The 24,518-nt window shown below is 43.2% G+C and overlaps 1 long non-coding RNA gene across 1 annotated transcript in view; it reads left to right on the top strand.

Moving 5' to 3' along the window:
* Window positions 1–223: 223 nt before the first annotated feature.
* LOC133252550 (uncharacterized) overlaps window positions 224–24,518 on the top strand; it is a 120,168-nt gene continuing 95,873 nt past the window's right edge. Inside the window, exon 1 of the long non-coding RNA XR_009737967.1 lies at window positions 224–601. This is a non-coding gene — a long non-coding RNA (uncharacterized LOC133252550). The remainder of the gene's footprint in view (window positions 602–24,518) is intronic.

Genomic DNA, 24,518 nt, shown 5'->3' on the forward strand with positions numbered 1-24,518 from the left:
CTGTTTCCTCATCCTTGTGATAGACGTGATCCACGCTTGCTCACAGGGCTGTGGGGATCTCAAGCTTCTATGGCAAACCTGGCACTGGCTCTGCATCCGGGGTCTTGGTCAGCCAGTTTGGTGGCTGCCTTGCCTGCTGTGGCTGACTGTGGCTGAGTAGGGAACTCCTGCTTTGTGGAGTCGGCTTCCATCCGCACTTAGAGTGGGAGGTATGTGGGGCAAGCAGATGGGGGTTAAAGTCAGGGAATACTGTGTACTTGAACTGACAGTGATTCACGACACATCTGCACAGCTTGCTAAGAGTCCAGCCATTTGCCAGAGGAAGGGAGGTGGTGGGTGGGGGTGGGGCACGGGCTATGAGCAAAGGATGTTCCGTCCCTGGGAGTATAAACACAGCATCGTCTGTGACCTAAAAAGGCTTGGTCAGGAGGACCACTGAAGCCTGTGGTCCATTATTTGGACTGTGCTTGGCCTCTCCAAGGGAGCGCCCCAGGCAGCTACCTGTGTTGTATCTGAGAGCTGTCACAGACCCAGCTCTGCCTGACTCTGCATGGGACTCCTGGCAGCTGCCTGCGTGGGGCCTGCTTTGGCTCTTTCTTGGGTAAGTGCTTCTATTTGCTGCACAGGGATATGTGCCAGGGAGGTGCAAGCTGCTTGGAAGACCAGTGAGAATTTGTTGAGTCTTCTGGGTCTTTTCCAGACCTTCACTGTCCTTTAGGCAGGCAGGCCCACCAATGACTGATTAGAAGCCCAGATACCCCTGTTTCACTCACAGATCATGTGTCCAACCCTTCCCCAGGCTCAGCTTCGATTCCCCTCTTCCCCCAAGGTTTCATAACCCTTGGCCTCCAAGCTGCAGCCTGATTTCCTATTGACAGCCTCACCCTCGCCCCTGGATACAGCTACTTTGGTCTCCTTGTATGGTTTCTCTCCTCCATCAGAATTAATGTAAAACTGCTGATTTGGTTACTTGGAGCCCAGCCTGGACCTTGGGGCTCTTTCTAGAACCTTACCCTAGATTATATTTGGCATGCAAGAGACCTAGGTTTGAATCCTTCTTCTGCCATTTATTGAGTCAATTGCTTGTCAACCCCTGGCTTGCTCACTGGTAAAAAAGAGGAAATTATGGACCTTCTTCTCAGAGTCAAGGTAAGGATTATATGAGATAATCCAAATACATGGATTAAATAAAAGAATGATGTGAAACATAAATGAAATGCTCGGCACATGATAAGCACTCAAACATGACTATTTTTTTTTTTTTTTCTTATCCTCACTAAGGATAAAATGCCTTTGCTTTCTCGATGTGACTTTTCTGTGCTATTTGACATTCTCAGCTGATCTCAACTTAGATTGGGGCATGGGATGACTGTGATAAAGGTTTTTTTCCTCTCTCTGTTTTTAAAATTAATTAATTAATTAATTTTACTTTACAATATTGTATTGGTTTTGCCATACATTGACTTGAATCTGTCATGGGTGTACAAATGTTCCCCATCCTGAACCCCTCTCCCACCTCCCTCCCCATCCCATCCCTCTGGGTCATCCCAGTGCACCAGCCCCAAGCACCCTGTATCATGAATCAAACCTGGACTGGCGATCTGTTTCACATGTGATAATTTACATGTTTCAATGCCATTCTCCCATATCATCCCACCCTCACCCTCTCCCACAGAGTCCAAAAGACTGTTCAATACATCTGTGTCTCTTTTGCTGTCTTGCATACAGGGTTACCGTTACCATCTTTATAAATTCCATATATATGCATTAGTATACTGTATTGGTGTTTTTCTTTATGGCTTACTTCACTCTGTATAATAGGTTCCAGTTTCATCCACCTCATTAGGACTGATTCAAATGTATTTTTTTAATGGCTGAGTAATACTCCATTGTGTATATGTACCATAGCTTTCTTATCCATTCATCTGCTGATGGACATCTAGGTTGCTTCCATGTCCTGGCTATTATAAACAGTGCTGCAATGAACTTTGGGGTACATGTGTCTCTTTCAATTTTGGTTTCCTCAGTGTGTATGCCCAGCAGTGAGATTGCTAGGTCATAAGGCAGTTCTATTTCTAGTTTTTTAAGGAATCTCCACACTGTTCTCCATAGTGGCTGTACTAGTTTGCATTCCCACCAACAGTGTAAGAGGGTTCCCTTTTCTCCACACCCTTTCCAGCATTTATTGCTTGTAGACTTTTGGATAGCAGCCATTCTGACTGGTGGGTAATGGTACCTCATTGTGGTTTTGATTTGCATTTCTCTGATAATGAGTGATGTTAAGCACCTTTTCATGTGTTTGTTAGCCATCTATATGTCTTCTTTGGAGAAATGTCTATTTAGTTCTTTGGCCCACTTTTTGATTGGGTCTTTTATTTTTCTGGAATTGAGCTGCAGGAGTTGCTTGTATATTTTTGAGATTAATTCTTTGTCAGTTGCTTCATTTGCTATTATTTTCTCCCATTCTGAAGGCTGTCTTTTCACCTTGCTTATAGTTTCCTTTGTTGTGCAGAAGCTTTTAAGTTTAATTAGGTCCCATTTGTTTATTTTTGCTTTTATTTCCAATATTCTGAGAGATGGATCATAGAGGATCCTGCTGTGGTTTATGTCAGAGAGTGTTTTGTCTATGTTTTCCTCTAGGAGTTTAATAGTTTCTGGTCTTATAAACATAAGATCTTTAATCCATTTTGAGTTTATTTTTGTGTATGGTGTTAAAAAGTGTTCTAGTTTCATTCTTTTACAAGTGGTTGACCAGTTTTCCCAGCACCACTTGTTAAAGAGATTATCTTTTCTCCATTGTATATTTTTGCCTCCTCTGTCAAAGATAAGGTGTCCATAGGTGTGTGGGTTTATCTCTGGGCTTACTATTTTGTTCCATTGATCTATATTTCTATCTTTGTGCCAGTACCATACTGTCTTGATAACTGTGGCTTTGTAGTAGAGCCTGAGATCAGGCAGGTTGATTCCTCCAGTTCCATTCTTCTTTCTCAAGATTGCTTTGGTTATTCAAGGTTTTTTTTGTATTTCCATACAAATTGTGAAATTATTTGTTCTGGTTCTCTGAAAAATACCATTGGTAGCTTGAAAGGGATTGCATTGAATCTATAGATTGCTTTGGGTAGTATACTCATTTTCACTATGCTGGTTCTTCTGATCCATTAACACGGTATATTTCTCCATCTATTTGTGTCCTCTTTGATTTCTTCCACTAGTGTTTTATAGTTTTCTATATATAGGTCTTTTGTTTCTTTAGGTAGATATATTCCTAAGTATTTTATTCTTTTCGTTGCAATGGTGAATAGAATTGTTTCCTTAATTTCTCTTTCTGTTTTCTCATTGTTAGTGTATAGCAATGCAAGGGATTTCTGTGTGTTAATTTTATATCCTGCAACTTTACTATACTCATTGATTAGCTCTAGTAATTTTCTGGTGGAATCTTTAGGGTTTTCTATGTAGAGGATCATGTCATCTGCAAACAGTGAGAGTTTTACTTCTTTTCCAATCTGGATTCCTTTTATTTCTTTTTCTGCTCTGATTGCTGTGGCCAAATTTCCAAAACTATGTTGAATAGTAGTGGTGAGAGTGGGCACCCTTGTCTTGTTCCTGACTTTAGAGGAAATGCTTTCAATTTTTCACCATTGAGGATAATGTTTGCTGAGGGTTTGTCATGTATAGCTTTTATTATGTTGAGGTATGTTCCTTCTATTCCTGCTTTCTGGATGGTTTTTATCATAAATGAATGTTGAATTTTGTCAAAGGCTTTCTCTGCATCTATTGAGATAATCATATGGTTTTTATTTTTCAATTTGTTAATGTGGTGTATTACATTGATTGATTTGCAGATATTGAAGAATCCTTGCGCCCCTGGGATAAAGCCCACTTAGTCATGATGTATGATCTTTTTAATATGTTGTTGGATTCTGTTTGCTAGAATTTTGTTAAGGATTTTTGCATCTATGTTCCTCAGTGATATTGGCCTGTAGTTTTTTTTGTGTGTGTGGCATATTTGTCAGGTTTTGGTATTAGGGTGATGGTGGCCTCATAGAATGAGTTTAGAAGTTTACTTTTCTCTGCAATTTTCTGGAAGAGTTTGAGTAGTATAGGTGTAGTTCTTCTTGACATTTTTGGTAGAATTCAGCTGTGAAGCAGTCTGGTCCTGGGCTTTTGTTTATTGGAAGATTTCTGATTACAGTTTCAATTTCTGTGCCTGTGATGGGTCTGTTAAGATTTTCTATTTTCTCCTGGTTCAATTTTGGAAAGGTGTATTTTCCTAAGAATTTGTCCATTTCTTCCAAGTTGTCCATTTTATTTGCATATAGTTGCTGATAATAGTCTCTTATGATTCTTTGTATTTCTATGTTGTCTGTTGTGATCTCTCCATTCTCATTTCTAATTCTGTTGATTTAATTTTTCTCCCTTTGTTTCTTGATGAATCTGGCTAATGGTTTGTCAATTTAATTTATCCTCTCAAAGAACCAGCTTTTGGTTTTGTTGATTTTTGCTATGGTGTCTTTTGTTTCTTTTGCATTTATTTCTGCCCTAGTTTTTAAGATTTCTTTCCTTCTACTAACCTTGGGGTTCATAATTTATTCCTTTTCAAGTTGCTTTAGGTGTAGAGTTAGGTTATTTGACTTTTTTCTTGTTTCTTGAGGTAAGCCTGTATTGCTATGGACCTTTCCCTTAGCACTGCTTTTACAGTGTCCCATAGGTTTTGGGTTGTTGTGTTTTCATTTTCATTCATTTCTATGCATATTTTGATTTCTTTTTTGATTTCTTCTGTGATTTGTTGGTTATTCAGCAGCATGTTGTTCAACCTCCATATGTTGGAATTTTTAATAGTTTTTCTCCTGTAATTGACATCTAATCTTACTGCACTGTGGTCAGAAAAGATGCTTGGAATGATTTCAATTTTTTTGAATTTACCAAGGCTAGATTTATGGCCTAGGCTGTGATCTATCCTGGAGAAGGTTCTGTGTGTGCTTGAGAAAAAGGTGAAATTCATTGTTTTGGGGTGAAATGTCCTATAGATATCAATTAGGTCTAACTGGTCTATTGTATCATAAAGTTGGTTTTATTTTTGATGCCCACTTGGTTTTTTTTTTTTTTAATGCATACACAAACTGTATTTGTATAGATGACACCACCCTTATGGCAGAAAGTAAAGAGGAACTAAAAAGCCTCTTGATGAAAGTGAAAGTGGAGAGTGAAAAAGTTGGCTTAAAGCTCAACATTCAGAAAACGAAGATCATGGCATCCGGTCCCATCACTTCATGGGAAATAGATGGGGAAACAGTGGAAACGGTGGCAGACTTTATTTTTCTGGGCTCCAAAATCACTGCAGATGGTGACTGCAGCCATGAAATTAAAAGACACTTACTCCTTGGAAGGAAAGTTATGACCAACCTAGATAGCATATTCAAAAGCAGAGACATTACTTTGCCAACAAAGGTTCGTCTAGTCAAGGCTATGGTTTTTCCTGTGGTCATGTATGGATGTGAGAGTTGGACTGTGAAGAAGGCTGAGCACCGAAGAATTGATGCTTTTGAACTGTGGTGTTGGAGAAGACTCTTGAGAGTCCCTTGGACTGCAAGGAGATCCAACCAGTCCATTCTGAAGGAGATCAGCCCTGGGATTTCTTTGGAAGGAATGGTGCTAAAGCTGAAACTCCAGTACTTTGGCCACCTCATGCGAAGAGTTGACTTATTGGAAAAGACTCTGATGCTGGGAGGGATTGGGGGCAGGAGGAGAAGGGGACGACAGAGGATGAGATGGCTGGATGGCATCACTGACTTGATGGACGTGAGTCTGAGTGAACTCCGGGAGTTGGTGATGGACAGGGAGGCCTGGCATGCTGCGATTCATGGGGTTGCAAAGAGTAAGACACGACTGAGTGACTGATCTGATCTGATGTGTATTATACATATACACTCACACAGATGTATCTGTGTGTTTATCTGATTATTTTACACCTGATCTAAAATTGGTGTTGTTACTAGCTGACAACTGAAATTTTGTAGTTATCTTAGAGTGATACAGATGTGATCTGAAGTTTAGGGGAAGGAAGAGCTTGGGTTTGAAGGAACGTGACTTCCTGACATTGTCCCCTGGTGTCCTGTGGCCTTGCCTGTGGTACTACTTCTGTCACCACCAGGCGCTCCTTGACATCAGAATGTTTTATTTTTCTTGCATCCTTCCTGCCTGAAATATAGTATTTGTCCAGCAAATGCTTACTGAATTCAACTGTAGCTATCATATAATGGGCCAGCTTTTCTTTTTCAATTCATATTTTTTCTTTAAGAAAATCAATACATAACTTCTGATATTTTTGATAGAACTCAGGGGGTTATGCTCGGTTAGGTTTTTCTCTTAATCCAGAGCTGTTGTTTTCTGCATTTAGCTTGTGATAGTACTGGTTCTTCAGACCTAAAAAACAGGGGCTTTAAAGGAAAAAATGAATTGTTTTAGAGACAAGTAAAAGCCCCAGCCCAGGTTTTTCCCAGAATAGAAAACAATAGCCCTGCCCAGGCTGGTCAACTGGGTGGAGCAAGTTATGATGCTTCATCTCATATGGGATGTAAAGCAACAATCAGTCCTTTAGAAAGAATTCCCTTGGATATGACTGGTGTCCTTATAAGCCATAGGATGATGGAGGCACATGGGGAAATGCCTTGTGACATCTGAAGCAGAGATTGGTATGCATCTACAAGTCAAGGAATGCCAGAGCTGGCTGGCAAACCACCAGAAGCTAAGAAGACACTTCAACTTCTTTGAATCCACTTGCTACTCTGTTTTCCTATTTTTCTCCTGGCTCTTCTTTTTGGCTTCCTTGTATTTTCCACATTCATATGCTAACTTTATTCCTATTGTTTGCTTGAGGGCAGGTATTTTTTCCCTCATCTTGTCTCCCTGCTTCGGATGGTGATCTCCCCAAGTAACTTTTGACCTCTTCTTTTGTCCAGAGCTGGTGGGTATGGTTGCACAGGTGGTTCACTGCACAAGGACTCCTGGTCAAAGGGACAAATAGGGCAACAATCCCATGCTTGCCTGGTGTGTATCCTGGCTCAAGGCCACACTCCTATAGGGGGCAACATTTAAAATCTTTTCATGAAGATGCTGGCCAGCCTGATTCTTATCCCGGAATGAACTGTCCTCTGCCTTTTCTGTTCCCTTGGGTCTCAAGGTCTCCAGTGGCTTCTGTGGACCCCCCTTCCCTCACCCAGTAGAACCCCATCTGTCTCTGCTTCTCTGCCTCTCCCCAGGATCCTCAGCCTTCAGGATCTCACTGGATTTCAAGAGCTTTCAGAATCTGTTCCTGTGGTAGCTCTTTCTGTGGTAGCTCTTTCTGTGGTAGCTGGTGGGCTGCTCAGGGGCAGCTCCCTTTAGCATCCAAAATGCTTCGTCCCTGTTCTTTCCTCTCACCCCACAGCCTAAGCCAGCAGGAGCCGCAGGTGGTGGCATCACCACAGCTTAGGATCCAAGAGATTCATTCCAGCCGCCAAAGCGCTAAGCTTTCCCTGTGATCACACATTTTTGCACCAGCCAGGGCTCACACATTCCTCCACAGACCCACGGCCAGAGGCATGTGGATATCAGCGACTGCTTAGAGAAGGTGGCCAGGGCCAGCCGATGAGGGAGGGAGGGCCTGGAGACTGCGCAAGATGAGATGCTTTTGCCACAACTGACAAGAAACTGTATGTCGTCGGAAATTAGAACAGCTGTGGGCTCCTCAATGCAGCAGATGGGTATGCGGGGAATGCTATGCAGCTTTAATCACATTTAACACGCCTGTCAGAGAATTGGGTCCATCTCAGTATTAATTTGGGTTTTCTGCATTGTTTGTTTGACAGAGTTCAGCCTTACCCTGCATGCTGTGCTCAGCATGGCTAGAAAGAAAATGATTTCCCTCCCTGGGTTTCAGCAGAGAGCAGCAAGCACAGTTCTGCTGGGCTGGGAAAGTGGCAGGGTTCAAGGAGGGGTTGGGAGCAGGGTGAAGGGAGCCCTGTCTGCTCTCTTCCTGGCAGAGCTCAGCTGAGGTTGGGGCAGTAGAGCTCAAGAAGTGGGCATCCCAGCCCTGATTATGTGTGTGTGTGTGAGAGAGAGAGAGAGAGAGAGAGAGATCTATGGTTAAATTATGAAATTTTGAGCATGTCTATGAATCTATGGACATTCCAATATGTCCAATAGACATTCCAATATGTCCATTCTGGGTCAAGCCAGCACATAGTTTCTGGCCAGAAAAGGCAACTCTGCTGACGCCCAGCCCTCTGTCAGCATGATGCTACAGGAAGAGGGGGTTTGGCATCAGTAGGCCACAGGTCAGTGTCTGCTGTTGCTTCCTTTGTTCGTTCATTCATCTCTGATCATCCATGGAGCACCAACTCTGTCAAAGGCACTTTCTCTACACATGTTGCACATAAGTAAAAACAACCCTTCATTTGGTCAAGTCGTCATGGCATGGGTACCAACCACATGAAGACATGAAGAGCCACCTTGGGTCAGTGTCATGAGGATAAAGAGGGAGTGTATGAATAGCATGTAGCACCTGCAGGACTAAGGGGCTCCATACATAAAATTGTTTTCTCTTCCTTCCCAGGAAGAGGACATTTTTAGCTTGTTTCCTTAAGAGGTTCCCACACGGTCTGCATCTTAGAACGTGGTGTGTCATCATCTGCTCATCCTACCAGTCCTGGCCTATGACCTGGCTCTTTTGGCCTCTTGGTAATAAAAACCCATAGGTACTCCTTGGGCTATAAAGTTCTAAAACTGCTAATGAAATTACGTTTTGCTTGTTTGAATTGCCCAGACATAATAAAAAATAGCTGGCCCCCAAATAATACCACTGCAGATGTTATGTCCCTAGAACTCCCTGTAAGGCATGAGAAACGGAAACCAAATGCCTGTAAACATACGCATGCCATCCTAAGGAAAAACAATCCTTTTGTCACTATTTGATGAGACCGGAGTCAGTGGAGGCGGGCGAGCTCAGAGAGGCTGAGCAGCCTACCCAGGTGTACTTCCCCTCTGTCCCTCAGAGGCCAGTGCTGGATGGCATGTTATTTTGCTAGGCTTTCTAGGTGTAGCTTTAATAGCTTTTACAGTATTTTTTTTTTGAACACTTCAAAATAAAAATTGTACCTTCTGCTTTTAAGATCTCTTGGCACAGAGGCTAAATTCACAGTGGCTGCCTACCCTGGACCACTGAAACTGTGTTGTAGTTTATTCACATGGCCAGGATTGAATAATTACATTCAACAAGTCTCTCTGCAACTATTAATGTACCTGAAAGCACATTTGACATGATATAGATGAGCAAGAGCATCGTGTGAGGATTATTGCTTCTCACGGAATGAAGACTTGGCTATTGGCCTGTGGCTCCTAGGGACAGACTTGGCAGAGGCAGGATGGAGGAAGATGGTGGTTATCAAAGTCTAGAAGCATATGAATTGATAGCAAAGCACTAACTGAATCAGATTCCCCTCTTAGGCCACCAACTAAGGTCTGATCAAGTCTGGTTTGAAACTTGGGAATCTGCCTATTCCCTGTGCACCTCAGCATTCTAACACAGGTAATCCAGAATTACCAAACCATATTCTGAGAAACAGTGGTGTCCAAAAGGGAAAATACATGTGGCCTAGAAGTAAATGTCTAACATCACTATTAAAGAAATATAAATTTATATGATTTAAACCTATCCAATTTGTTACGTATTTTTCTAAGTGATAAAACCCAACACAGGCAAAGACGAAGTGGTGGCCACTCTTTCAGACAGTGGGGAGGGGGAACAGTGACCCATCTCAAGGGCGTGGGGCATCAGGTGTAGGGGGGAGGACTTGGCCAGGTATATTAAAGAGCCTTCACATATGTCTATTCCTTTAACCCGGGAGAATATTTTGAGGAATTTATCATAAAGGAGAAATTGTAAGTGTATGCAAAGTTGTAATGATACAAATGCCTATGTAGTTCATTGCAGAGTTATCAATTCTATGAAAAACACATTTAAGGGTCCATCATATGTAAAATAGATCGCCAGTCCAGGTTCGATGCATGAGGCAGGGTGCTCAGGGCTGGTACACTGGGATGACCCTGAGAGATGGGATGGGGAGGGAGGTGGGAGGGGGGTTCAGGATGGGGAACTCATGTACACCCATGGCTGATTCATGTCAATGTATGGCAAAAACCACTACAGTATTGTAAAGTAAGTAGCCTCCAATTAAAATAAATTAATTAATAAAAAAAGAATAACCCACACACACAAAATTTAAGGGTCCAGCATGAAAGATAGTTGGTTAAAAAAATATGCTGGATTTAACTGATAAAAAATTATATATACATTAGAATGATGTCAGAAGAATATGTAAGGTTATAAGGTAGTTACCATGAAGCAATATTAACTGAAAAATATGTATTTATAAAAACCAGTTGTCCATACTTTATATTTTTCAGAGTTTCTATAATGAACATTCCTTTAATAGTTGAAAAGATACTAATTAATGTACTTTTAAAGGAGGGGAAAATTACCTTTGGCATCTGTCAGGCCTGGATTTGCATTTCTATCACTGATGGAGTTTGATTTGGGGCATTAATCTCTCTGTGTTTCAGATTCCTCAACTGTAAAATCGAGTAAATGCTAACAGCATATGGGTTTATCATGAGAATTAAGAGATAATTATGTAAATGTACTTGACACATAATAGAGTATATAAATGTTGGATTTTGTCTCCCTTTTCAAATTTTTGAAATCAGAGAAAGTACTAAACTCTGGCCAAAGATCAAGAGAATTCATCTATTTTACATAAACCACAGAATTTCAACTTGTTTCTTTTGGGTACTTTTCTGGAAAAGGGTTTCTTAGGGCTTATTAGATACCATTGATGATGAAAGCTGGAATTTGTCACTGATGACTGAAATGGACTAATTGCAACTTCTGATCACATTTGTTTTCCCCTTTGCCAGCTTTAACAGTTTGGAATAATTTTCCTCCTTCTACAATTTTAATTGAAGGAAATCTTATATTCCTTGTCTGGAGAGGCAATAAAGGTCAAGCTATTGAAAATTTCCATCGCCTTAAAATCCCAGTCAGTCAGTCAGTCACTTCAGTCATGTCTGATTCTTTGCAACCCCTTGGACTGTAGCCTGTCAGGCTCCTCTGGCCATGGGATTCTCCAGGCAAGAATACTGGAGTGGGTTGCCATTTCCTCCTCCAGGGGATCTCCCCAACCTAGGGCTCGAACCTTCATCTCTTATGTCTCCTGCATTGGTAGGTCGGTTCTTTACCACGAAAGCCACCTGGGAAGCCCCCTTAAAGTCCCACAGAGTCCCAATACTATTTACAATAGCATCAAAAATGTATTAATAAAACACTAGGAGTGAATCTAAGGGAAGATGTGGACAGACTTCAAAGAAAAGCATAAAACATTCTTGAGAGATCATTTTAAAACACCTAAATAAAAGGAAGGATGTACCATGTTCATGTTCTAGAAGATTTAATACTATAGGGAGGTCAGTTTTCCCAGATTAATCCATTATGTATGCTTTGATGTTGCTGTTGTTTGGTCACGCAGTCGTGTCGGACTCTGTGACCCCATGGACTGTCGCCTGCCAGGCTTCTCTGTCAATGCAGTTCTCCAGGCAAGAATACTGAAGTGGGTTACCGTTTCCTTCTCCAAGAGATCTTCCTGACCCGGAGATCGAACACATGTCTTCTGCATTGGCAGGTGGTTTCTTTATCATTAAGCCACCAGGGAAGCCCATAAGCATGTTTGCTGAAAGATATAAACTAGAATGTTTATAGAAGCACCATTTGTCATAGCCAACAATGGGCAACAACCCTAATATTCATCATTAGTAAAATAGATAGATTAACTATTGTATAGTCCCCATATGGAAATGTTATTCAGCAATGATAACATGCAATCTACCCTTACAGATAAAACAGGTGAGTCATCATTACATGGCACAAAAGGAGACATGCACAAAAGACACATGTGGTTCCATTTATATGAAGTTCAAAAACAGGCAAAATTCATCAGCATCATGGTTTCCCTTGTGGGGGAATAGTGATTGGAAAGGATCACAGGTGAAATTTCTGGGAGAGGGGAAGCTGGTAATGTTCTGTGTCTCGATCTAGATGCTGGTTACGTGATTGTGCTCAGTTTGTGGAAATTCAAACTCTCTACTAATAATATGTATATATTTGATCCTCCAATAGGCTATCATTGAAGTTATGCTTTATTGAAAATTTTCTGTTTGGCCTTATTTTGATCTTTGGTAGCACAGCGACATCATACATCTGTGAGAGGAGAGGTGCTAAGGTTCTATGGTTACAGTGTTAGGGTTGCCACAGTGGAAAGGCAGAGTGAGAACCTACTTCATACAGCTTCGTTTAGGGCCAGTATAGGCAGAAGAGAGATGGGAAAGTAAGGCTCATTGAACATCTGTTATGCGTCAATTCTTGAGTGCCCATGTGCTTTTTTCCCTCTCAAAATTATGAGATTCTTTATCCTTTTTTACCTATTAGGAAGCTGAGGCTCTGAGTAGTTAACTTGGAAAACACCAGGCAGATAAGAGATTTGTATTAATTTCATGAAGCTGTTGTAATAAACCACCATAAACTGGGTAGCTTAAGGCAGCTGAAGTTTATTCCTTGGTGGTTCTGGAGGCCAAAGTCCAAAATCAAGGTTTTTGTAGGGCTGCACACCACTCCAGTACTCTTGCCTGGAAAATCCCATGGACGGAGGAGCCTGGTAGGCTGCAGTCCATGGAGTCACTAAGAGTCAGACATGACTGAGCGACTTCCTTTTCACTTTTCACTTTCATGCATTGGAGAAGGAAATGGCAACCCACTCCAGTGTTCTTGCCTGGAGAATCCCAGGGATGGGGGAGCCTGGTGGGCTTCTGTCTCTGGGGTTGCACAGAGTCAGACATGACTGATGCGACTTGGCAGCAGCAGCAGCAGCAGCAGCACCCCCTCCAAAGGCTCTAGGGAACACATTCCACTCCCTGTCTCTTCCGGCTTCTGGGGGCACTATCTAGGCATTCCTTGGCTGTAGATTGCATGGCTCTAATCTCCGTCTTCATCCTCACATGTCTATCTGTGTTTGTGTTTTCTCTTCTGTCTCTTGTAAAGATACTTGTTTTTGGATTTAGAACCCAGTTCAACTTGAGATCCTTAATTATATTAGTGAAGACTACCCCCAACCGCCCGCACCCCCCAGCCACACACACACACACTTTCTTCAAGTAAGGTTACATTTACAGCTTCTAGGATTTAGGACATGGGGATGTCTTTTGAGGAAGACCACCATTCAGCCAACTATAGGGGCCCAGGTTTAAAATGAAAACAAAGACAAAATCAAAACCATCAATCTAAAATCTGACATTGCTCCAGTACTAGAGAATTCTTCTTTGGTAACAGTGGTCACAGTTGATGTTTATACAGTCATTCAGAACAACTTCTCAGGTGCCCCAAAGTGTCTTCTGTCCTGTGCAGAGACAGAATGTGTTGAAAACTTGCACCCCATCTTTTCCTGCTGCTTCTAGAGGATGAGTGGGTGACTGACCCAGACCTTCCTCACCAGGTGGATCCACCCTGTCCTCCAGTGCTCTATTGGCTCCTAGCAACTCACAGTTGCTATCTTCGCAGAGTTGCCCTTGGTCACATGGAGGCTGTCTCCATCTGGAGTTATGCATATCCCACCTCCCACCAGAGGCTGATGACTGACAAGGGGTAGAAGGTAATCCTTCTTGGACATAAGATCAACTTTGTGGTACAATTTATGTTCCAGAGCTCCCGATGGGACCACACTGAAGCCATCTAAGCCATATCCTTCATTTATTTTTTCCTCAGCCCTATTCTCATTTTCTTGCTCTTTTTCTCCTGCGCACACTCCCCTAATACATTCTTAAGAATCCCCATCTCAGACTTTGCTCTTGGAGATCCAAACTAAAACAATGACTGCCATTGGCAACGGCCTCCTTTCTGCCAGGCCCTACCGCTTCATTTAGATGGCAGGCACACACAGATGAAGATCCTAAGGATGGCAATCTCAATTTTGACCTTGGATGGTTCTACTGGAAAACTTTATAAATACTTAGCTTGAAAGATCAAAATCATTAATGCCATGAGAGCAAGTCCCTGAGGCCAGGACTTGTGCCCAGCCCCACAAGCCAATGGAAGAAGACTTATTTTCATGGTGGGGATGAAATGGTCAGTTCATTGATCTGAGAAAAGATATTTCTGTCTCCTAAAATGTGATCTTATCTTTCCAATTATACTTTAAACAAGATAGTAAAAAATCTAGAACTCCCCAGCATTTAATTTTATGAGCCAAGTGAGCTGTTAGTCTGGCAGGAGGATTGTCCAGACATCTTGGTTAGAAATGGATCAATGAGTTGCTGATGGACTTACACAACTGACATTAGTTCTTTTAAAGGCAGACTTGGAGGGAGGTCAAGGTGGCAAAAGTAGGAAGATATTGAGCTCGCCTCCTCCCACAGACACATCAAAATTACAGCTACTGTCCAGCCTCCAGTAAGGAGTGTTGGGAAAACTGGACCACTACATGCAAAAGAAAATGGACTTTCCCATGCCATATGCAAAAATAAACTCAAAACTGATAAAGACTTTTATAGTGTCAGGTCTTACATTTACCCCCCAGAAGAAAACATAGGCAGAACATTATGAAATAAATTTTAGCAATGTATTTTTGGTTATGTCTCCTCAGGCAAGTGAAACAAATGCAAAAACAAAAGAAACGGGACTACAAATGAAGAAACCTTTGTACAGCAAAGGAAATTGTCAACAAAACTAAAAGGCTACCTACAGAATGGGAAAGGATATTTGCAAATGATACTCTGATAAAGGGTTAATATAAAAAATGTACAACAAAACTGAGATGACTCAACATTAGAAAAAACCAAATAACCCATTTAAAAAATGAACAGAGACTCTGAATAGACATTTCCCAAGGAAGACATACAGATGGCCAACAGACACATAAGATGTTCAACATTACTAATCAGGGAACTTCAAATCAGAACCACAATGAGATATCACCCCACACCTGTATGAAAGGTTATTACCAAAAAGACAAGGAGTAAGTGTTGACAAAGATGAGGAGACAAGGGAGCCCTTGTGCACTGTAGGTGGGAATGTAAATTGGTGTAGCCACTATGGAAAACAGTATGGAGTTCTACTAAAAACAGAACTATGACATAATCTAGCAGTTCTGTCTCTGGGTATTTTTCCCATGAAAATACTAATTTAAAAAGACATCTGCACCCACCCCTATGTTCACTGCAGCATTATTTACAATAGCCAAGATGTGCAAGCAACCTCTGTGTGTGCGAATAGATAAAAAAGATGTTACATGTACACATATGATGGAATATTGCTCAGCCATAAAAAATAACAAAACCCTGCCATTTGGGTCAACATGGATGAATGTAGAGAGTATTATAGTGGATGAAATAAGTCAATCAGAGAAAGAATACTATATGATCTCACTTATATGAAGGGGTGGTTCTAAGGAGAATGTGTGACATTATCTTGGGTGTGTTCCTATGTGGAGACTGGCTAAGCAGAGGTGGGTACTTTAAGGCTTGGACATTCAGAAGGAGATGCTACTGTACATATACCCATTTTCAGAAAAAGCAGCACCGCTGGTCTCAGGGAATTTGGACAAAGATGGTTCGTGGTTCTCCTTGTGAATGCTTTGGCGTGAGTATGACCCAGCCCCTCCTGTGACTCTTATGGGTACCACAGTACTCAGGCCTTTGTGCTTTTCTCTGTAGGTCTGCTCCTTCACCACTTGTTTGCCATAAGCCTTAACCCAGCTCTGCATCTATATTCACTTTTAGCTTCAGATGCCACTGCTGAGAACCTCTTTTTATTGGTATTTCTTAATTCAAATTCCAGAGAGTGATTCTGATTGGCCATTCTTGTCTTTTTTGGGCCAGGCTGCCTCATCTCAACTGCTTGGCCAGCCTTCAGATTCCACGGCTCAGATCAAGAGTCCAGCCTGAACCTATCGTCTGGAGTCAGGCTGGGGTGAAGGTTGAGGAAGAAAGCCACGTGTTACAACATGTAGTGCATAAAGACTGCCTCTTTCACATGGATGGTGATTGAAGCAGGAAAAGGTACCGTCATGTCTAGTGCTGCCATTCAAGCTTCTATTCCTTTCCCAGTGTGGGGGAGAGGCCCGAGAAGGGCAGTCTCTTCATCCCCAGAATGTACGCCACGCTCCATCATCCTTGGGCAAAAGAGTAAGACACACCAAGCTTCCTCTACTGTCATTGCAGCTTGGTGAAAATATCCCAGGACCAAGTTAGGAGGCCTGGTTCTCCCCTCAGCCCTGAGAGTGAAACACAGTGGACCCTTCACATTCCTGAGTTTCAATACAGTTTTGTCTGGAACCTCGCCAGGGTCCCCTTTGCCTGTAAACTCTCCACTCCACAGTCATAGGGCAGTGGTCAGGAGAGGGACCTAGGGGTGAACTGGCCTCCCCCTTGCACCTGAAAAGTTGATCCTTAACCCAGAAGATTGATGGATCCTGTTCAAACATTAGTTGAATCAAGCCACTCTTCTGATCAAATTCTCTAAGATCTTCTTAGCTCACTTAAGGTTAAAGCCCACATCCCCAACATGGCTGAGAGCACCCTGCATCATCTCCCTGTTTGTCTAGTCTCACCATCCACTTTACTCCAGCCGCAGGCCCCTTGCTGGTCTGTAAACACAGCAAGTGTGCTCCTGATTCAGGCTTACACTTGCTGTCCCTTTGGCTGGAAATTTTCCTCCCTCATATACCTGCATGACCCTCCATCCATATGACATGACACCCCCATCCAGTCTATGTAGAATCGCAGCCCCCAGCTCTTCTAACCCCACTTTTTGTTATACCCAGAGTCCTTGAGGCCATAACACACAGTGTCTTAATTAGTTTGTTCGTTACCTACTCCACCACCCAAGCACACATTAGAATATAAACTTCATGAGAACAGAAACTTTGGTCTCCTCACTCACATCCTTGGTGCTCAGAATAGTGTCAAACACACACTTGTTGATTGAGCAGAGATGTAAATCAGGTGTTGGGGACAAGCGTCACGTTTCAGCTGTGTGCATCCTCTATTGGGTGTGGTAGTAGTTGGACACACAGCCTTCGTCCCTCTGTAGAATTTGCCGAGGGTGGATGCGGATGCTTTTCATCTGCACCCTGGCCGCCAAGTGTAACCTAGGCTTGGCCAACCAGATCCCAGCCTGGGATTTTGGGTCAGGACTGAGTGACAAGCACTGATGGCTCTTCATCTTCATCTGCAGTAGCTGCGCCACACCAAGGGCATTGCTGCTGGGCTCCGTGGCGAGCCTCCTACTGATGTTTCACTTGGCTCTGGCTTCCCACACATACCGTGGGTCACTGATAATCTTCCAACAAATTTCTTTTCTGCCGAAGGGAGCCAGAATAAATGTCTAGAGCTTGCACCAAGCACCCTGACCAGAACAAAACAGATTTCTCAGAGGTTGCTGCCATAGTTTTTCTTCATTGTTTTGAGTTGCCTGATCAGTCTATTGGTTTATTTCAAAGACTGGTTTATATGTTTATCAGAGAGATAAGTGAGACAGTTTGGGGTTTTATTTGGTCAATTTCCTAACTTGCTTTTGAAGGGATTGTGGCCTTGTTAGAAGATCAGTTCCTTGAGATAGAGGTGGGGTCTATAACCCTCAGGGGTACCAGGGCAGGGTCTAGAACAGAACCTGGCACTCATTTCACACATTTGTGGGACAGATTTATCAGGCTGAACTTCTCCATTAACGGCTACGTCAAATCATGAAACCCCTCAATAGCAATTCTCTCTGGATGATGTTAGGAATGGTGATAGAAATCTCCTTACATCTCTTAGAGGGTCTTGATGTTGTGTGTTACACCACTGAGTCTCTATTAGGTCTCAGAAGGATATTGTCTTCTGGTCTCAGTGCTTCTCCTGAATTACTAGTCTGAATTTTTGGCTTTTAGTCTGAATTTTACTAGTCTGAATTTGGCTTATGAATCATAAAAGTCAGTCATTCTTGAAGGTATGTGATTGGCATTTTGGATGGGACAACCCTGCTATGGAGGGTTATGTACTGCAGGATATTTAGGCTTACTGACCCCACCCACTAGATGTATAAAATATTCTCGTCATTGTGAAAAAATAAACGTGCCCTAATAGGACCTCCTTCCCCTCTCCAGATGGGCTTCACAGGAAGCTGTGTTGTCCTCTTTGCTTTGGCCATTAGGAGGCTCAGAGCCAAAGCTAGTCAGTGCCTTCAAAGATCTACAGAGACTCTCATAACAGGCAAGTTATATACAATTCTTTCAAAAGGATATTTCCATTTTTCTTTCCTTTTTAACTGAGTTTCCTTACTGTTTTTTAAAAATCTTTGGTATTGGAGTATAGCCAATTAACAATTCTGTGATAGTTTCAGATGAACAGTGAAGGGACTCACCCATATATACACATGTATCCATTCTCCCCCAAACTCCTCTCCCATCCAGGCTGCCACATAGCATTGAGTTATCTGTGCTATACAGTAGGTCCTTATTGGTTTTCTGTCCATTTTAAATATGGCAGTGTGTACCTATCCATCCCAAACCCCCTTTCCTCTATCTACCCCCCTTTCCTCCACTGGTATCTGTAAGTTCATTCTCTAAGTCTGTGAGTCTCTACTTTGTAAGTAAGTTCATTTGTATCATATCCTTTTAGATTTCGCATATAAGGGATGTCATACGATATTTCTGCTTCTGATAACTTCACTCAGAATGACAATCTCGAGGTCCATCCATGTTGATGCATCCTGTTTTTTGTTTGGGATTTATATATTATAATATTATATATGCACTTTTGTAAACCTCCTCAAATTTTTCAAACTTTATTTTTAATTGAAGTATAATTACAATATTGTGTTGGTTTCTGCCATACGTCAACATGGATCAGCATAGGTAAACATATGTCTCCTCCCTCTAGAGCCTCCCTCCCCAGTTTTTTTTTTTAAACAAGATGGAGTCCAGGTAAATAATAAAAGTACAGAATCATTTGGGTAGTGCATGTTGTTAGATGCTGTCCTTTCATCTGTGATGTCTACACCAGTCTCCTGCTGGAGCTTTTCTTTCTTGAGATGCCACAGGAATAGAGGCACGTGTAGAAAGCCATCTAAGGTCTCTTGTCTGTTGCACCTAGCAGTGCTGTGACAGAGGACTTCCATGTCCTGATAATCTCAGCCAGTTGTAAAGTGACTTTCCAAAGATGATCTGTTGGGTATGGGCTGGAGAAATTAAAAAGGAAATCCTATAAAAGAAACAGCAGCACATGTCTGGTGAAACCCACTAGCCGAGGAGGAGAGGAAGAATAAAGATGCACAGTCTAACTCTTAAAACTGCAGGAGAGCATATTCCGGGTAGAATGTAACTCCCCAGACATCTGTTGGTGATATCTACAGTCAGACATGCATCATTGGAGGGATCGGTAAATTATATGGGGACGGTTTAATGACCTACAAAGCAGCACATCCCGCCAGCACAGATAACATCTTCAAAATAGGCCAAGAGAATTAATTTAGGTGGGAGAAGAAAGCGTGGTGAGGTAGATGAGTGGGCAACAGGGCTCAGTGGGAAGGAGCCCTTGGATATAATAACCTTGAAGGCAGGGGTGAGATGGAGTGGGGGTAGGGTGGGAAGTGCAGTTTTGCGTGTCTCAGAGAAGGTTAAGCAGGAAATAGGAGGTGGTTAGCACAGCCTAAGAGAATAGAGGAGGAAATAGTCCTTTCAAAGAGGAGGAAAGTAAAAAAGGAAACTGGATCCCAAAACACAGGAGCCAGTTCCTCCCTCCAGCTCCCCTTCCTTTTAAAAGGAATAAATAGGAAAATTAGCAACCTGCTATGGTTGACTCTAAATGTTTTCTTAAAGATTCTAAGACATCACCTTTCAAGCTTTTAATGTGTTGAAACCTTTTTATTTCCCAAATGAGGGTTTGCAGAGTTCCTTAGAATGTAATCTCTATGAGGACAAGGATTATTACCTTGCTGTTTACTCTTGTATCCCCAGACTCTCACCTAGTAGACACTCAATAAATATTTATTAATTAGGCTAATTAATAAATGAGTAGGATGAAAGTTTAGGCTGAGAAAGGAAAAGTATCTACTTGGGGGGAGGGAGGATGTGCTGTGAGGTTGGGTAGCAGAGAGAGATGGAGAGGATGAGTGACCGGGCTTGTTATGAATAGTCATGATAATGCTCTTCAATTACAGGCTGTACAGTACTGTGTAGAAACACCTTACCATGATCCCCAACCTCCTGTAAAAATATAGTCTTCCATGTGAGTGAGACTGGGAAGTACATTAAGACATCAAGAGGGGGCTGAGTTCTTTGTTTGGGTCAATACCAAGAAGAGGATTTTTTAAAAAGCAACAATAGAAGCCTAGATGACCCTGATTGACAAATTCAAGAAAAACCAAGTATGAGATAGAGATAACTAGGAAAAGGCATGGAGAAGGCAATGGCACCCCACTCCAGTACGCTTGCCTGGAAAATCCTATGGACGGAGGACCCTGGTGGGCCACAGTCTATGGGGTCGCTAAGAGTCAAACACGACTGAGCGACTTCACTTTCACTTTTCACTTCCATGCATTGGAGAAGGAAATGGCAACCCACTCCAGTATTCTTGCCTGGAGAATCCCAGGGACAGAGGAGCCAGGTGGGCTGCCGTCTATGGAGTATCACAGAGTTGGACATGACTGAAGCGACTTAGCAGCAGCAGCAGCAGGGAAAGGCACACTTCTGAGAAGCTGAAGAAATCTTGAGGGGAGCTTATATTTCTCTCTGGTTGTAGAAGGGGATTTCGGGCTGATTTTGTCTGGATGTTAAAGGATAGCTGATGTCAGGGAAACAAAGAAAGCAGAGGAAACAGATGTTGGGGATGAAAAGAAACATCCAGAACTCTGCTCTCTCCCCATATTCCCCTTCTCACTGTACCCCACCTCCTTCAGAACTTAAGAGCTGAGAACAGATGAATGAGAAGGGAGTTTGGGGAATTAAGGAGTCGGAGGGAAAGATGAGCTGAGAAATGGGGCACTGGGGTTTGGATCCAGAATCACCAAATAGGTGGGTGTTCCTGAGTGGCTTGTTGCTGTTGTTCAGTCACTAAGTTGTGTCTGACTCTTTGAGACCTCATGAACTGCAGCACGCCAGGCTTCCCCATTCTTCACTCTCTCCTGCAGTTTGCTCAAGCTCACGTCCATTGAATCGGTGATGCCATACAACCATCTCATCCTCTGTCATTTCCTCCTCTTCTTACCTTCAGTCTTTGCCAGCATCAGGGTCTTTTCCAACTAGCCGGCTCTTCCCAACAGGTGGCTGAAGTATTGAAGCTTCAGCTTTAGCATCAGTCCTTCCAATTAATTTGGAGAAGGGCATGGCAACCCACTCCAGTATTCTGGCCTGGAGAATCCCATGGACAGAAGAGCCTGGTGGGCTACAGTCCATGGGGTCGTAAAGAGTCAGACACAACTGAAGCGACTTAGCATGTATGCATGCACTTCCAATTAATTGGACTTCCCTGGTGGCTCAGCTGGTAAAGAATCTGTCTGCAGTGTGGGAGACCTGGGTTCAATCCCTGGTTTGGGAACATCCCCTGGAGAAGGGAACAGCTAACCACTCCAGTATTCTGGCCTGGAGAAGTCCATGTGGTCGCAGAGTGGGACATGACTGAGCAACTTTCACTTCACTTTTTCCTTCTGAGAGGATGATATCCATAATTCCCCAAATCAAATGGCATTGCATCACATGTGTATCTCATTTCTTTATCTATACACTGGTATAATAACAGCTACCCTACCAGGGAAAGTGAAAGGTTCATACACATTTGTATTAAGTGAGCCACAAAACTGGTGAGGTTTAGGTGACATCTAGGACCCAGCTAGGGTTCCCTCCCCCATACCAGCCTGGATTCCTGGATGTTGAAACTCATGACTCAGGCACAGTGACATAGGACTCTGCTCCCCAGTGCTCCATTGGAGTCACTTGCAAAATGTCAAAGCAGAGAATTTTAAATCTTTAGTTGCAAAATTGTGCCTTAAAAAAAAAAATCCCTAGCTGCAAAGTGTCCACAGTGAGTGCTGCTCCTGTGGCTCCTTGTTGGAGATGATGTCCCAGAATGGCAGGTCCTTAGTGTCCTGGAAGGGCTCCCCTCTGAAAGCCCACTTTCCTGTTACTCCCCCAACACAGCACTTATTTCTGCTCAGAGACTACCTACTGTGAGCAGTGGGCAGATGGGAAAGGTCTTAAGTGAAGTCTTCAGATGGGCCCTGGAAGAGTGCCTGCATCCTGTGAGAGCAGAGAGCTGAGCCTGAAGAGGTGGGATTAGAGGCCTGATGCAAAGGAAGAGCTTGGGGCTTGTGGCCAGTGACTGAGGTGGGGGTGGGGGTGAGGGAGCTCCCTCCTTAGTGCTTCCCAATCCCCCTCTCCTATCTTCCTACCCCTGTCCTCCTTCAACCCCAACATCCTCTCTCCCTCCCCACTTCCCGGCTCCTCTGCATGTCCATTTTTCCAGAGTGACCTCCAGCAAAGTGCTGTGAACCAACTCTGAGAGTGAGGGAGCTGATCCCTAAGTCTTGGTTCCCAGTCAGTGCGAACCTCATCGTGCATGCGTGGCTAGAGGGGTTGCTTCTCCTCAGGCCAGTCCTGTCTCTCTCTCCCTCTCTCCAGCACAGGAGCCAAGTAGCAGAGAACCCAGGTGAGGAGGAGGAAGTGGAAAGGGGGAGAAGAGAAAATAGAGAGAGGGCTGGGTGCTCTACCTCCAATTCTTGGCACCCAGAAGGCAGGCCCAAGAAGCTCAAGGTCATTCACGCAGCCACCCCCTTGTTGGTTAAGTCTCCAAGCTGGGCCCAGTGTGGACACCAGGCACACAAAACTAAGAGGACGTGAATTTTCCCTTACAGGTTTCACAGTCCAGGGGCAAAGATTCTCCCGTATATGGAAGAGCATGATGTCCTGCAATGTGAAAAAGTGATTCATTCATTCACTGATAGCTGATCACCCACCATGTGGCAGACTCTGCTCTAGGCTCTGGGAACGTGCCTTCAGAGGGTGTCTGGGAGCTCCCAGAAGGGTGGGACATCTAACTCCTCACCTTGGGGTCTCCCCTGACTGCCTACCCAACACCCTTCAAAGGTCAGAATCCCTGTAGTCAGAATGCTGTCTTTCCCTACTACTAATGAGGATCACTGCTACCCAGGCTCCCCTGCCCCCTAACGCCAAGGAAAATGCAGCTGTTGGGGAGGGGGGCCTGGCCCTGCAGTGGGCTTAAGAGGCCACACTAACCTTGAAACTGAGTTCTAAGTGGGATATGAGCAAGTAGTTGCCATATTCTTATTCCCAAAGTTAACATGATACGTGAGATGGGTATGGATGGGAGTGTGGGTGGGTGATAGTGATGGTGAAAACTATTTGCAACATAGTGAAAATACCATTATTTGTGGTGAAAAGAGGACATCTAATCTCCATTTAAAAGTATAGGATGGACTTCCTTGGTGGCTCAGTGGATAGGAACCTGCCTGCCAATTTAGGAGACACTGGTTCGATCCCTGGTTCAGGAAAGTTCCGCATGCCACAAAGCAACTAAGCTTGTGTACCACAACTGCTGAGCCTGTGCTCTAGAGCCCTTGAGCTGCAGCTACTGAAGCCCTTGCGCCTACAGCCTGTTCTCTGCAACAAGAGAAGCCACTGCAATGAAAAGCCCACACAGAGCAACTACAAAGTACCCCTGCTCGCTGCAGCTACTGAAGGCCCTTGCAGCAATGAAGACCCAGTACAGCCAAAAATATTTTAAAAATAAAAACTTTTTTTAAAATTATAGCATGGCAGTTTCCAAATTCGGTCTGAAGAACATTTGCTTCTCATTTTTTTTTTTTTAAAGTCTTGGGTTTTACATTAATTTTTTACCTGTCAATTAAATAAGATCAAATTAGCTTTCATTTCATTGCTCAGTGCCTTGGCTGTGATGAAGTGCACTGTAAATCTCCAAGGATGCAGAAATTTTCAAACTCACATGTGTGGGACCTATTGGATTTGGAGAGCCTCTTGGTGTTAAGAATATAGGTTGTGAAATGTAGCTCTCATATTTCAGGAAGTTTCGGAACACCGTGACTTATGGTGATGTGTGTCTCCTGAATTGCCCTAGAAAAGAAATATGTATTAGGTGCTTATTGTTTAATCACTCAGTCGTGTCTGACTCTTGGCGACCCCATGGACTGCAGCCTGCCAGACTCCTCTGTCCATGGGATTCTCCAGGCAAGAATATGGGATGGGTTGCCATTTCCTTCTTCGGGGGATCTTCCCAACCCAGAATTCAAACTTGTGTCTCCTGCACTGGCAGGCAGATCTTTACTGCCGAGCCACCAGGGAAGCCAATTAGGTGCTTAGTGGATGTGCACGACAAGGAAACCTGGGCCTTTGTGAAACCTTGAAAAGCAGTTATCTGAAGGCAGGGAT

Source organism: Bos javanicus, chromosome 8 (genome assembly GCF_032452875.1).
Source record: "Bos javanicus breed banteng chromosome 8, ARS-OSU_banteng_1.0, whole genome shotgun sequence".
NCBI lineage: Eukaryota > Metazoa > Chordata > Mammalia > Artiodactyla > Bovidae > Bos > Bos javanicus.